General features: G+C 42.6%; 1 non-coding gene across 1 annotated transcript; it reads right to left on the bottom strand.

The window, feature by feature from the left end:
* Positions 1-5,405: 5,405 nt before the first annotated feature.
* On the bottom strand, positions 5,406-5,544 carry LOC114813099. The gene has a single exon (XR_003760710.1). It is a non-coding gene; the product is annotated as a small nucleolar RNA SNORA7 (small nucleolar RNA).
* Between the last annotated feature and the right edge of the window lie 9,783 nt (positions 5,545-15,327).

Genomic DNA, 15,327 nt, shown 5'->3' with positions numbered 1-15,327 from the left:
TAAAGCACTTTATACAGTGCACTGCCCTCAGTAGATGTTCAATAAATATCATTATTACTACTACCACCACCCCAACGTCAACAGGTGATGGTTTGTATTCATTCTTCCTTGGTAATAGTTCCAAATCGCTTCTGCCAGGTGGCACTTTCTAGGGCCTTTTAGTCCATTACTAAGGAGCAGTAGTGACCACATCACCCTTCCTGGAGATACCAAGGCACAGTGAGACTAAACCTAAGCATGGGGCACCGTGCTCCCTGCATGACGCGATGAGAGGACACTTGCTGCAAGGTGGAAGGTTGATGAGGCCTTGGGAAGAGTCAGTCAGCCCAACTCTGATTTATTTATATTTTCTATTTAAGGTGACCATTGCTGAAAATTCCAAGACAAGAAACCCGTAGTTAAGCCAGTCCACATCATCATCCTCCTACTGGGTCACAGATATGTTCGAAAATGTGGAGCATCAACCCCAAGTCACTTATTCAGGAACTGAACTCTGCAAGGCTGCCAGGAGTCGTTTAGACGTCCTAGAAAAAGGCATCAAGATATGGTAAGCTTTAATGTATTTCTAATTCCCCATCCCTATGTCGTCATCATGCATTTAGTGACTGACAGTGTGCATAATTACTAGCTGTACACAAGCTCATCAGTTAACAAACTACCAACACCTAAAAGGTCCTTTCAGTGTTTTGTACCCAAGAGATCCAGTGTCTCTTCCACTCAGGGCTCCAGATGATGGAAATCATTTTGCTTTGGGATGCAAACAAAAATAAACAGTGGAAATTACCTAAAACAGCTACATCAGAAAATCTTCAGTCCAATCCAGTATACACATTTGCATCGGAGAAAGCAGAGACTAAGGTTAAAATAGCACACAGGACCCTTCTGTCTCTTCGTGTCACAAGTGTGACTGGAATTGTTATCTAGGGAATAAAAGGAGCAATTGCTACTGAAATTTGGGGTCAGCATGATGAGGCTCTAAAATTTTGCTGCTGGTGGGAGGAGATTTTTAAGGTGAGATGTGTCCTCTTGATTGCTTGACTGGTCCAGGAGTCTGCTTGATGTCAGCTGTTATTGTTAATGGCATTTGTTAAGCACTTACTGTGTGCCAGGCACTCTTCTAAGCACTGTCCCCCTTTCGCCTGGGGACAGGGAGCTAGCCCCCAATCCTCCCCATCCTGGCTGGCCACCAACCTGCCTGAATCCTGGGGGCTGCTCTAAGTCACTCACTACCATGGTAGAGTAGGTTAACAGCTTGGTAGGATGGAAAACGTGGAGTTGCTGCTTCTTGGTCAGATTAATGTTAATGCCACATAGGCTGGGGATCCAGGGTTTGCTACAGCTCATTTTCCTATTGTCCTGGGAAGATCCTACTAGTCTGTATGAGCCCAGGATCAGTGTGTGAAAACTGGAAGTGGCTAGAAATTCCTTCTCAAAGCTCTCACAAATTGCCCCATAAAATAATAATAATGGTACTTGTTAAGCCCTTATTATGTGTCAAGCACTGTTCTAAGTGCTGGGGTAGATACAAGTTTTTCAGGTTGAACACATTAATCAAGTTGAACATAGTCGCTGTCCCATATGGGGCTCACACTCTTAATCCCCATTTTACAGATGAGGTAACTGAAGCCCTGAGAAGTTAAGTGACTCTTACAAAGTCACACAGCAGACATGTGGCGGAGCCGGGATTAGAACCTGGATCCTTCTGACTCCAAGGCCCGTGCCCTAACCACTGAGTCATGCACCAATCCCCCAAAATGCATTTCAGACCATTTCCAGATGGTTATACAGCACTTCTGTGTTGGCAACTCCATGAAATGGGTCACTTGGATCATCAGAGCCTGGCCCAGGGGGACCAGAGGTTCTCCTCTAAAACCAAACCCTAAGACAATGGATGCTGCCATCAGGGTTCTTGGGTCCGGCTCAGAGATGGAACTAGTGCCTCTTGGTTTCAAAAATATGAGTCTGATCTGTATAAGGCAATTCCTGTTTCAAATATCTGGGCAGTGAGAGGAAAGCCTGTCCAGGATCATGTCAGGAGGAAATGGAATTTTCTTCCGAAAATACATCTGCATAACCACCTGTGCTTCTTTCAGGAGCTGGGAGGGAGGGGTTTTTGAGCTCAAAAAGAGGTACTTGTGAGTGATGGTCCTTTCTCTTTATTCAGAAGGCATGGAGGAAAAGAATGAACTATTAATCAGCCCAGTCATAGATATATTCTCTCTCCTGCTCTCTCTCTGTATACTTAAAGAGTGATTGACAGATAAAGCAAAGGTATGCAAAATTATTCAACAGCTCTTCAGAACAGCAAACAGGTATTATTTACCAAATATCAGAGGTGTTTTGTTTACAGAGATGAAACAAGCCTGTGTGTTTTCTGAGTCATTTCCATTATGGAGTTCTTTTTAAATCCTTGACCACTCTAGGGATGACTTTGTTTTGCCACATGCACCATCAGTTATCTGGCCAAATCTGAATGCAATGCTACATTTTGGAAACCAAATATCATATAAAGAAGAAATCATGTACCATGGGAAATGCTGAAGTTTGAATCACTTTAAAACACTGAAAAGTCAAACTAAAAGTTCAACTAAACTCTGTCCTGAAACTCAACCCAACTAGCTTTTCCTTGTGAGCAAGGAGCATGTCCACCAACTCTGAAGTATTGTACTTTCCCAAGCACTTATTGCAGTGCTCTTCCCACCGTAAACACTCAATAAATGCCATTGAATAATTGATGATCAGTTTTTGGGTTATCCAGGGCCAGGTTGAACTCCATGTGCCATTGTTCTTGTCTGTCCGTCTCCCCCGATTAGACTGTAAGCCCGTCAAACGGCAGGGACTGTCTCTATCTGTTGCCGATTTGTTCATTCCAAGCGCTTAGTACAGTGCTCTGCACAGAGTAAGCGCTCAATAAATACTATTGAATGAATGAATGGTGGGGCAGTTGGCCTAGTGGAAAGAACCTGGGACTGAGAGTCAGAGGCCTTGGTTTCTAATTGCAGCTCTTCCACTGGCTTGCTGTGTGACCCTGGGCAAGTTGGTTAATCTCTCTGGGCTTCACTTTGCTTGGGAAACTTGGGTTGATAGATTGGTGAGTTTGGTTTGGGATAGGGACTGTACCCGATCTATACCTGTATCCACTTTAATCCACAGCACATTGCCAACATTTAGTAGATGTCATAATTATTACTATTGATATCATCGGAAGGCCTAAGGAAAGGTAACTAACCTTCTTGCTTTATCTGGCTCTCATTTCACCCACCTCTAATCCCTTGCTCACACCATTCCCCCTGACCTGGAGCCCCTGCCTCCCACAAATCCACCAGACCTCAGCAACTCCCTACCTTCAACACCCTCCTGAAATTCCACCTCTTCCAGCAAGGCTTCTCAATCAATTCCCTCTATCCTGAGTCATATAAACCCAACGACCCTCTGTACCACTTGTGCTTTTGTTCCCAACCCCTGGATTTATGCATATTCAGTTGTATATTCAGTTATTTACTCTGATTTGTTTTGTTATTTATTTCACCCCATCTGATGTTTGTTCTTCCTACTGCTCTGTTGGTCACAGTAGGTATAAATATGTCATATGCCTCTCCCATTAGACTGGAAGCTTCTTGTGGGTAGGGAATATATCAATTACTTCTGTTGTACTTTCCCAAGTGATTAATAAGGTGCATTGCTCCCAATAGAGACTCAGTAAATACTACTCTGCTTTATGCATAGTTTCTGTATATGGATCTGGTAACTCTTTGACAAGCTAGCTTGTATCTACCACAGTGTTTAGCATGAAGTAAGTGCTTACCTAATACCGTGGAGTATTCATAATGATAATAATCATAATTATTGATACTCCATGGTATTTGTTGATTATAATTGATTACCTCTCTGATTAGCATGTATAGTGAAGTTGCCCTTTAGTTAGATCACAATGTTAGCAGTGAGACTGCATTCATGAATGTGTATCTCTGCGAGAGAGTGAGAGAGAGAGAATCTCTCTCACAGGTTTATGTGAATGCCAAGATTAATATCAAATCTATATTGGTAAAATGACAGCAGGAAAGAAATAGAGACTCTGGGATTGAATGAAATGAAGTGAAAGTTGCAAATCTATAGTGGCTGCTATACTATGAGAAGTTAGTGAGTCTCCTTTCTTTACAAGGCTATAGAGCTTAAATCTAAGGTTACATAGAAGCATCTAGTCTTTCAGCTGGGGAAATGAACCTTTAAATTGCAGTGAGTGATTGTTTCAGTGCTGAAAAATCCCCCATGCAATAAGCAAGCCCGGCACCTATATTGTACTAGACATAATTTGTTGATATGTTGTCAGAAAACTCAACTTGAACATTTTTTTAGGATTTGCCATCAAGCACTGAATTTGAAAACCAGTCCTCCTAAACGGCATCCTAACCCTGCCAGAGTGGGAAGCCACTGAGTACCACCCTTGATTGGGCTGGACAACATTATGGCTCCCCCTTGTGTTGAGTGAAATCAAACACAGCACCCTCCTTTCCCTCACCAGGGCTGATTCTTTGCATTATACTAAAGCGGACCCACAAGAAATCAGTCAAAGATATTTGTTGAGCATTTCCTGTGTGTGAAGCACTGTATTAAATGCTTGGGAGAGTACAGTACAACAGAGTTGATACAAACATTCCGGCCCACATTGTGCTTACAGACTTTATTAAACCCCTGCTATAATAATGATGGTATTTGTTAAGCACTTACTATGTCAAGCACTGTTATAAGTGCTAGGGTAGCTACAACCTAATCAAGTTGGTCACAGTGCATGTCCCAAATGGGGCTCTCAATCTAATATCCCTGTTTTACAGATGAGGTAACTGAGGCCCAAAGAAGTTAAGTAACTCGCCCAGAGTCACACTGCAGACAAGTGGCAGAGCTGGGATTAGAACCTATGACCTTCTGACTCCCAGACCTATGATAGGAAACAGGGGGATTCACCCCAAAATTTCCATTGAGATCACTCTTGTCTGTGAGTGCAACAACTAATGCAGCGATGTGATCAGAGCAGGCTCCTGGGCCTGTAACAACCAGTCTTCCCTATGATCTTATTTATCACCTTGTAGAATTACCCCAGCACAGACTGGGTGGCCACCGATGGCCCTCCTGGATACCGGATGAAGAGGTGCTCAGGACATGGCAGTATAGCATAATGATGTCTTGTCTTATGCTGCCAAATCATCTCCGAACCATAGCGATTCCATGGACACATCTCTCCCAGAACACCCCACTCTTTATCTGCAGTTGTTACGGTAGTGTACCCATAGAGTTTTCTTGGTAAAAATATAGAAGTGATTTATCACTGCCTTCTTCCATGCGGTCAACTCAAGACTTTGCCCTCGACTCTCTTCCATGCCGCTGCTGCCCAGCACGTGTGAGTTTTGACTTGTTAACGGATTGCCTTCCACTCACTAGCCACTGGCCAAGCTAGGAATGGAATGGGTCTGCCTCTGCTTGACTTTCCCTCTCATAGCCAAGACTGGCAGAGTACTGAAAACTCTCCAGATGCAATTCTGAGAGGGCGATAATGATGTCACCCACACCATTTTACAGGAGTCTGTCCAAGGCCACCTGACACCCACTAGACTGTAAACTCTTTCGGGGTAGGAATCAGATCTACCAACCATTATATTTTACCCTCCAAAGAGCTTAATACAGTGCTCTGCACAAAGAAAGCACTAAGTAAATACCACTGATTGATTGATTGAACCTAGAGCCTATCTTCATTACTGCTACTGCTAACTAACTGCAGGGTCAAAGGAAGAGTTTTATCTCTTTAACTTTCAAGGATCACTGAATCTACTATAAAAGCAACACATGGAACAAAAGAGGGGAAGTTCGATGGCTGAATCATGTTGCTAAATGCATGTCCTGAAAGTCTGCATAAACAAGAAGCATTTATACTGACTCTGACTTGTGTGACTATGTTCATTAACTTTTTAAATCATGGAAACAGCTACCATACAGGCATATTGGTATGATATTGGCAAAAATAAAAGTAGTTTCAGTGAACAAGAAGTAAATCATTTCAGATGATAAAGATCCCAAGTACTGCAAAATCTCAATATAGTGTTCTCAAGGGACGACCAAAACCCATTTGCTATTTTGGAAGTTCTTAATGCTGATAATGACCTCAATTTGAACACACTGAGCTATGCGTCTATCCAAAACCACACATCCCATCCAACACTGCTATCTCTGTCCATATCCCCAATCCCCAAGCACTAATGCTGCCTTTTAAAAAGGAATACATGTAGCCCTTCACTCTCCTGTCTTCTCCTCCCACACTGAACACATCCATCCTACTCCTCCTTGCTAGGAAGCAAGATTTGCAAAAGAAACAAGTAAAGTTTCTGATTTATTCCCTTTACTTTCATCTCCATTTTATGAACAGGAAAAGTGTTGGTCTCCTGAGGTTGGTTTGAGGAGATTTGCCTGACACAAAAGCATTTTGTTTACCTAAGAGAGAAACTGAAATCCTTCTCAGTAGGGAGTATAGTTAGATGTTTAAGCACACAATCATTGGTGAAGTCAAATAACAGTTTCTTCCTGAGTAATTAAGAAAGAAACAAAAAAAAACTTTGTAAAGTGGAACTTAATCCATAGATGCTTTGATGCTTTATGCAGATTTCCTTTTTATTTACCGAAGGTGGCATGTAATTAGTGCCAAATTTCTGTGTCAAGTGTGATTCTTGCTTTGTTTCCAAGGCCCAGGTTGCCTGGTGATGCATGAGTATGGTTTTTTCATGTTGGAATATTCATTTTCAGGATTCTTTCTCCCAAACTAACATTGTGCTTTTATTAGAAGACAACATCGTGGATGATGAAATTCACTTATGAGTGTGTACATGTGGTCAAAAAGGCCAATGTGGGACCCACAATCCTGGCCACACTGTGCACACCAAAAAGCTGTCCCTCATTGTGTTGTCATGTTTAATGTTTGTTTGCTGAAGCTGATTTTTCTTTTGCCTCCTAGTTTCTTGTTCCTTATGAAGCTCTTTGCTCAAAATCAGCCATTTCTTCCTGGATAGCTAGGCACCCTGGTGATCTATCCTCTGCAACTGACTCCCAGTTTTCAGCAGAGATGCAGCATTATCTGAAGTTTTGTTTTACCTCCATGTTGCCCTTAAGCATTTCCTCTGCCTTCCTTGCTTTTGGTATACTAATTTCAGCTCTCCATCTAGTAGTTTGGGAATCCTGAGACTGCTTAGTCTTCCCACAGCTACACTGTGTTAGATAAGCATAGCTTTGATGGTAGGAGACTGACTACATTCCAGAACTTCTTGTCTTGACATTTGATAATGAATCTGACCCATATATGACACTGAAGGATCCAGTTGTGATGTCTATATGTTATCCAGCTCCCACAGCCATACAGAAGGTTGGACAACACTACCACCTTGTAGAGCTTTAACTTGGTCTGGAGCCTGATACCTCATTCATTCACCCATTCATTCAATCATATTTACTGAGTACTTACTGTGTGCAGAGCACGATACTAAGTGCATGGAAAATACAATTCAGCAACAAAGAGAGGCAATCCCTACCCAGAGTGGGCTCATAGTCTAGATCTTGTTGTCATCACACACAAAAAACACCTCCCGAAGGATGTTCTGAACTTCTTCACTGGGTTTTCTACTTTCTTGTCTATCATCGCGCTACCTCCTCATCTATCTTGGAATCATTGGTCAACACACTGCCTGTGTAAACAAAATGCTTTCGGAAACATTCTCTGCATTGCCAGTATGAATTTTTGGTTGTGTGGATGGCTTCCATGGTGCAGGTTGATCACCAAATCTCAAATATCAGTAGAAAGACCTATTTATTTTCAAGTTTTTCTTGGGTGATAGGAAGGGTACTGATCTGTAGGAGTCTGATACATTACCGTGGTCCACAGATGCAGTCTTGAAGTCTCTTCCACCTCTAAGAGCTAGGAGAGTGGTGGTGGTAGAAGAGGCCTGACAAAACAAGCTTGCTATTTCTGATGTGTTAATGTATCCAAAGTGAGTGTTGTCACTTCTAAAAAAGGCAGTGACTAAGGTCTTAATCAGTACTCTCCAATCAAAGCCACCAAAAGGCAATATTTCTTGCCTCCTGCTACTTAACCCTAGAAATCAGCAGGTAGAGGCAGGCAGTTAATGATCTGCAATCACCAATGGATTCTGAGGGTTTTCTTTATGGAAATATTCTGAGTGATTGGAAAAGACCATTGGGTGGAGATAGGGCAATCAGAGGAATTTACCCCCAAGGCCCAATCAACTAATCAGTCCATGATTCCCCACTAAGTGCTCAATACAGCAAGTAAAACTGGCTAGTCCAGCCCTCTGGAAGTTCAGTTTCCTAAAGGAACAGCACTGTAACAAACAATTCAGGATTGATTAAAGGACATAGTGACACTCTTACAAATCATCAAAACCCAACACTGTGTCGGGATGATCAGCACACAAGTAACCGATTTTTATGCATTAACTGTAGTATTTAAAGCTTCTCACAACTGTTAGGACTGAAGAAGACCCTGTAGGTTGCTGATGGCCATACATTACACTTAAATTTTTCCACAGAGGTACAGGAAAAAAGTTTTCATGCACAGAAATTTGTTCTCATGAGCAGTTAGGACTCTGAAGCTTTAATGAGAAACCGTCCTGGCGGGAGAGTTGACTAGTGTTTTTTAATGATGTCCTTAATAATAGAAAAACAGGATGCATCCCTTCAAAAGGTTAAAACTTTTTATTAATAATAATAGCACTTTTATTCCCCAAGAAATTTCATGTAACAGCTCATTTTTGTGGTCATAACATCTCTGTGAGGTATGGAAAGATGGATTGTATTATTCCCATTTTGTAAATGAGGAATGGATGCGCAGAAAGATTAAGTGGCTTATTCTAGATCACATAGGTGATGACTGGTAGAGGTGGTTCTAAGACTTGGGTCTTGGGACTCACTGACCCATGCTCTTTCCTCTTTACCTCTTGCCTCCCTAAGATAGAGTCCTATTCCAGAGGGGTGCATCTATTAGTTTAACAAAAATGTAGAAAACAATTTTCAGTAGGCCAATGTACAGATCCATTAGGCCCTGAGTACCCAGCATACCATGATGACATCAGGTTCCATTTGGCTGAAGTACACTGATCTCACACAATCCACTTGCTTCGGAGTTAGTTGTAGTATTTACTAGGCATGTAATAATAATAATAATAATGGTATTTGTTAAGTACTTACTATGCATCAAGCACTGTTCTAAGCGCTGGGGTAGATATAAGCTAACCAGGTTAGACACACTACCTGTCCCACATGGGACTCACAGTTTTATTCCCCATTTTACAGATGAGGTAACTGGGGCACAGAGAAGTGAAGTGACTTGCCCAAGGTCACACAGACAAGTGGTAGAGTAGGGATTAGAACTCAGGTCCTTCTGACTCACAGGCCCATGTTCTATCCACTAGGCCACGCTGCTTCTTGCTATGTGTCAAGCACTGTGCCAAGCACCGGGGGTATACAAATCCACAGAGGTGGAAGTAAGCTGGAATAGAACAGAATGGGGTTCTATTAAGGCACTAAGTGCCAGGATGGTGATCTGACACTAATTATGTGAAAGTTCTGAGTGGGGCCAGTGCAGTCAGCTGGACCAGATCTGAAGGAATTCTGGCACCACATTCATGCTGTGTAAGTTGGCAACAGGAGTCCTGGTGGAGGGAAGTGCTCAGGGCTGAAAATAAGAAGACAAAAGCATCCTGCTCCGTATCTCTTGCAGACAGGGGAAGACCTACTGAAATCCAGGCTGTTCATTGTGAAACTGGAGAAATGGCCACCCCCTAAATGCACCTTGTGTGCATGGAGAGAACTGTCCTTTGTATAGCAAAAGAAACAGCTTGACCTAGTGGAAAGAGTCAGGGCCTGGGAGTCAGAGGACTTGGCCTCTAATCCCAGTTCCTCCACGTGTCTGCTGTGTGACCTTGAGCAAATGACTTCACTTTTCTCAACCTCAGTTTCCTCATCTGTAAAATTGGGGTTCAATACCTATTTATCCTCCATATTTAGACTGTGAGCCCCCTGATTATCTTGTATCTACCCCAGTGCTTAGTACAGTGCTTGGCACACAGTAAGTGTTTAAGAAACCCACAATTATTATTAAGATATCCCTGTTGATGGTGAGATTACATTAATGGGTAGGTGTATTGTTTAAAAGCAGTCTCTTCCAAACTGCATCCATAAGAATCTAGTTACGGTCATTTTCTAGCCTCTTACCTCGTCATCTGAGCCATCCATCCTTTTATAGGGCCATTCAGATCCCAGGGGCTACTGAATGCCACTGCTGTCTCTTTTGCAGTAGCAGAAGGTCATTAGGTGGCCTGGCAGCATATGGGAAAGTGGAAGCCACTGTTTGGCTGCTCTCAGTTTACCATGAGACCCACCTTGGGACATGCTCTGAATGATCTATTCATTTCTCATCATTCCAATTGAAACTCAAGACCCTCTGGTTCCCAATCTATAACCTTCACGGGAGAATGAAATACCCATGCCAATTACCCGAGATAGGGCTTTATACACTCATTCCCTCTCAATATACTTTACAGTAGAAATAACTCATGAAAAAAAGATTCACCTTCCTCTGAGCAATGTCAGGAAAGTCACTGGTTGCAAAAAAAAAGCTGGATCCTAGCTGAAGTCAGAAAAAGACCAGTGCCTCTGAGCCCTCTTGGCTCTTGTGACCTTGGCCTCTCATCCAGGGAAAGCTCCATCCTAGCCATTATCTTCCTCAAAATTGCTTAGGCTAGAGAAAGTTAGCAAGACCTCATCTCTCCCAGAGTCAAAGAGCAAGTCTTAAAGAACATGTCTAGGAAGACACATTCTTTCTTGACTCAGAAGTAGGGTTCAGCTTCCAACAACCGCTGACTCCTCTACAGCTCTCGGGATTTCTGGTCATTTTGGAAGTTAGAAAGCCACCAAAGGATGGAAAATGACATCCTTTGCTCCAAGTCCCATGTGCAGATCTTTTTATTTTTAATTGGTATTTTTTAAGCACTTACTGTGTGCCAGGCACTGTACTTAGCAATGGGGTAGATTCAAGTTTAATCAGGTCACTGTCCATGTCCCACATAGGACTCTCTGACGTATTCCCCATTTAAAGATGCAGTAACTAAGAGACAGAGAAGTTAAGCGACTTCCCCAAGATCACACAGCAGACAAGTAGTGAAGCTGGGATTAGAGCCAGGTCCTCTGACTCCCAGCCCCATGCTCTATCCACTAGGCCATGCTGCTTCTCATGAAACATTTTAACAGATCATTGCAGTGCTTTATCACCTCCAATAATTGACTATTGCAATTTTCTCTTTTGGAAGAGGCTCAGAGGTCCTCAGCAAGGATAGAGTCAGTATAGAGTCAGCACCATTGTCCAGATGATAGCTATTTTGTCAACCCAATTTTCTGCCCACTGAATTGATTGGGAAGTTGAATTGGGTAATGACTGTGTGCTATATGCTCTTATAGCAGTAGTAGCCTCATGAAGGTGAGAGAGCATGAGCCTGGGAGTCAGAAGGTCATGGGTTCTAATTCCAGCTCCGCCACTTGTCTGCTGTGTGACCTTGGGCAAGTCACTTCACTTCTCTGTGCCTCAGTTCACTCATCTGTAAAACGGGGATTGAGATTGTGAGCCCCCATGGGACAGGAACTGTGTCCAACCCGATTTGCTTGTGTTCATTTATTCATTCATTCATTCATTCATTCGTATTTATTGAGCGCTGTGTGCAGAGCACGGTACTAAGCACTTGGAAAGTACAATTCGGCAACACAGTGCCTGGCACATAGTAAGCACTAAACAAATACAACTAATATTATTATTATTAATTGCTGATCTTTTAATGAAACTGATGGGAAACTGCTGGTTTTAAGTATGTGTCTCAGGTTCATCTAGCCCTAAGACTATAAGGATGGTTAAAAATGCCCCCTGCTGGTTATCTCCGTCAAGAAAATGCTGCTGGGATGTGCTTGAGTTTCACACTGGAGAAACTTAGGGCTGCTGCTGCTTCCAGCAAGAAACTTGCAGTCTCAGTCGGTTAGCTCCAGGTAAGCAGGATTTCATTTTGCTCTCCCTATCATCATCCTGCTCATATCTTTTTTTTAAAATTTGGATTGTTATCCCTGTCCCTTCTTCCACCACTGTCCCCACCCTCCTCCCTCTTATCTCAGGCCTGTCCACCTCACTTTGACTTCCAATCACTGAAAGTCCCCATCCCCACAGCCTTTGTCTTTGGAAGCCCCGGGAGTAGGGGCAAAGGATAAAGCAGTGGGAGAGAGTTGCAGGACAGGAACAGAAATGGAGCAGAAAGAGAATAATAATGATGATGATCTTTTATTAAGCACATAATACTTAATACTCTAAGAAGTGTAGGATTCAATACAAGATGATCAAATTTGACACAGTCCTTCTCCCCTATGGGGTTCACACCCTAAAAGGGAGGGAGAACATGTCTTGAAACTTCCTCTGACAGATGAGGAAACCGAGACACAGAGGAATTAAGTGGTTTGCCCACTGTCATACATACAGCAGGCAAGTAGCAGAGCTGGGATTAGAATCCTGTTTTTCTGACTCCCAGGCCCATTCTCTTTCCATAATAATAATAATAATGTTGGTATTTGTTAAACACTTACTATGTGCAAAGCACTGTTCTAAGCGCTGGGGTAGATACAGGATAATCAGGTTGTCCCACATGGGACTCACAGTTAATCCCCATTTTACAGATGAGGTAACTGAGGCACAGAGAAGTGAAGTGCCTTGCCCATAGTCACACAGCTAAGTGGCAGAGCTGGGATTCGAACCCATGACCTCTGACTCCCAAGCCCAAGCTCTTTCCACCGAGCCACGCTGCTTCTCTCTGGGACATGCAAGGGCCACAAAGGATTAGGGGACAAATTGCTAAAAAATTAAAGCAAGAATGATGGGGAAGATGAGGCATGTGGGGATAGGATCAGAGGGAACTGGGAAAGAAAAAGAAATACCTGAGGACATCAGACCTCTGCAGAGAAATTCTCCCTGGCAGAGGCAAGTCACCTGGTCTGATCTGGTACCTGAGGCTATGTATCTGCTGCTTGGATAATAACTGTGGCATTTCTTAAGTGCTTCCTATGTGCCAAGCACTTTATTAAGAGTTAAGGTAGATACAAGATAATGAGGTGGGACCAAACCCTACCCCCCATGGGGCTCACAGGTAATGAACCCCTATTTTACAGATGAGGATAGTGAGGCCTGGACTTGCCCAAAGTCATACAGCAGGCAAGTAACAGAGTGGGGTTTAGGAGCCAGGTCCTCTGACTCCCAGGCCCATGGTCTTTCCACTATGCCACGACCCAATCAATCACACTCTGAGGATTATTTGATCAAGCACAAACTCTGCTTTTTAGGTGCTTACAGCCAAACTTTGGCCTAGCCAAGGTATTTTTTAATCAGTTCCTTTTAGTTTAAGCTTGATTTTAGTGAATACAAAAAATGCCTTTCTGAACACATATTTCTTGGGGTAAATACCTAAACTCCTTCTCTATTTAAAAGTCACAAAAGTCTCCCTGTACTGTAATTTAAACTCTACTGCCACTCCAAAAGTGTATCAAACTTTTGCATATCTTTAGATATAACTGTACTTCCAAACTCTGTAGTTTTAACAACATTTCCTTTGTACAGCTCTTATAAAGGCTAGTGTATTACTGAGATAGAATAGTCAAATATTGTGCTTTCTGTGATGGAAGTAGGCCCTGATATTTAAAAAGACCTCAAGAACTACCATTTTTCTGTTCTCACAACTTAATCTTCTTTTCTTTTTAAGATATCATTTTCATGATGGTAAAATGGATGCATGGTATACTTTTGGGACTCTTAGAATGAGCAGCAAAGTTCAACAATGCCATGAGCTGCCTACTTTGCTAGCTGGGAGGTCTGGAAGATTGCAGGAGAAATTGATTCTACTCCCCACCAAGTCCCCTCTTAAAGTCCTTGACTGCCCACAGACCTACCCTCCCAGTAGTTGCCCTGGGTGTCAGAGGACTTGGGTTCATAATCGCAGCTCTGTCATATGCCTGCTATGTGATCTTGGGCAAATCATTTAACTTCACTGGACCTCAGTTTCCCCATCTGTTAAATGGGGATTCAATAACTGTTCTCCCTCCTATTTAAACTGCGGGCCACGTATAGGCCAGGAAGTGTGTTTGACATCTTGTGTCCTTCTCAATGTTTAGCACAGTGCATGTCACTTAGTAAGCATTTAACAAATACCACTATTATTATTATCAAGGGCTGAGAGGGCTTATGGCAAACTACAAGGGACTACTGAGCCCAGGTTTTCCGAGACACTCCTGCTAATCCAAGCAACTTCTGTAAATGAGTAAACCTAATCAGATTGCAGATATATTTTCTTCGCTGTTTTCATGCACTGTTGGTGAGTAGAGCAAAAGGTTGATAGATGACCAGGTAACTGTAATGCATGTAGACTCTGACCCCAGGGTAGAGTAACAACATCCATACAGCTGTAATTATATTAGAAAGATAAATTCTTTCTGATCAGTGATGACATTGTCCTTGGTCAAAGTATTCATTCCTATCAATTTATACACGCATGACCTATTCCGTTTCTCTTTCCTCACGCATGCATATTTATTGCAGCTATCACAACAAGAAATCCATCCTCTGTTATCTCTTCGTTTTGATGGAGCGCAAAACTTTAGGGTGCATCTTTCTTCTGAGAGTTCCACTGAGCAGTTCAATGTCACCGAGCACACAGGAATGTTTTATATTCTTCTGGCTCAGCACCTTAATCACTTGTGGATGGAAATCCTCAAGACTTGATGTCTCTGAGTGTAAGAGGTGATCAGTAGCAGATGTTCTACAGTATGAGTTTTTAAGGACCATTATGTCATACACACCATTGTCCTTTGCCCCCAGAGGTGAAGGAGGGGAGCACAATTCATCAATCATTCATATTTATTGAACATTTACTATGTGCAGAACACTGTACTAAGTGTTTGGGAGAGTACAAATCAAAAGAGTTGGTAGACATAGTTCCCTGCCCACAAGGAGCTTACAGTCTAGAGAGGGGGACAGACATTAAAATAAACTATAGATATATGCATCAGTGCTGTGAGGCTTAGGATGGGGTGAATATCAAGTGTCTAAAGGGCACCTATCCAGGTGCCTAGGTGAGGCAGAAGCGAGAGCGAGTAGGGGAAATGAGAGCTTAGTTGGGGAAGGCCTTTTGGAAGAGATGTGATTTTAAGAAAGCTTTGAAGATAGGGAAAGTGGTGGTCTGTCTTTTTATGAAACAG

The sequence above is a fragment of the Ornithorhynchus anatinus genome, chromosome 6 (assembly GCF_004115215.2).
Source record: "Ornithorhynchus anatinus isolate Pmale09 chromosome 6, mOrnAna1.pri.v4, whole genome shotgun sequence".
Lineage (NCBI taxonomy): Eukaryota > Metazoa > Chordata > Mammalia > Monotremata > Ornithorhynchidae > Ornithorhynchus > Ornithorhynchus anatinus.
The sequence above is the reverse complement of the archived record's forward strand: the minus strand, read 5'-3'. Positions and strand labels throughout refer to the sequence as shown.